This window comes from Plasmopara halstedii, assembly GCF_900000015.1.
Source record: "Plasmopara halstedii genome assembly, contig: Scaffold_291, whole genome shotgun sequence".
NCBI classification, from domain to species: domain Eukaryota; phylum Oomycota; class Peronosporomycetes; order Peronosporales; family Peronosporaceae; genus Plasmopara; species Plasmopara halstedii.
The window spans coordinates 222,141-222,805 of record NW_020187212.1 but is presented as its reverse complement, the minus strand read 5'-3'; positions in this window follow the sequence as shown (position 1 = coordinate 222,805).

Sequence of the window (665 nt, the reverse complement as noted above, 5' to 3'; positions counted from 1 at the left end):
CACACATACTTACTTATCGTAGTTCAATTCACCGTCTTCAAAGATAAGTGCAATTGGCATGTTGTGCTCGTCAAAAATAATCCTACGCTAGCACTATCAATGCTTGAGAATGTGCCACAAGTCGCTCAGTCTATAAAATTAGATTTGCGGTGACGTCATCTGAAAAGACACTCTGAATAAGCGCAATCAAATTTTTGAAATCGTATCACAAGTCAAATCGACAAAAATAGGTACGTGACGTATTGAACATGTAGATGGGGGCATCGCCATAGCGCGCGTCTCATCTTTGGCATAAACTTTGCTGATGGTCTGACTTTCACAGGCATGTGGTGGTTGTTATGCTATTCTTGATTTCAGACATGATCAATTAAAGCGAGAATTATTTTGGATAAGAGCAACTGTATGCGCAATGTGCTTGCGTAACCCTTTGGAACTGATGTACAAAATGTCATGCGTTTAAAGGCCCGACACATCAAGCCAATTACAAACGTTTTTCTACCAGTGCTCCGGCATAAAAGAGATGGCGAGGATTGATCAAATAGAGTCCATTGTGACGTTAAAGTCATTCATGACTTCGTTCGAGCCTGGTACCTTCACCCGAGCTACGAAAGATGAGATATGTGGGAAGTGCGCTTAAGAAGTTACCACGTTATGGATTCACTATG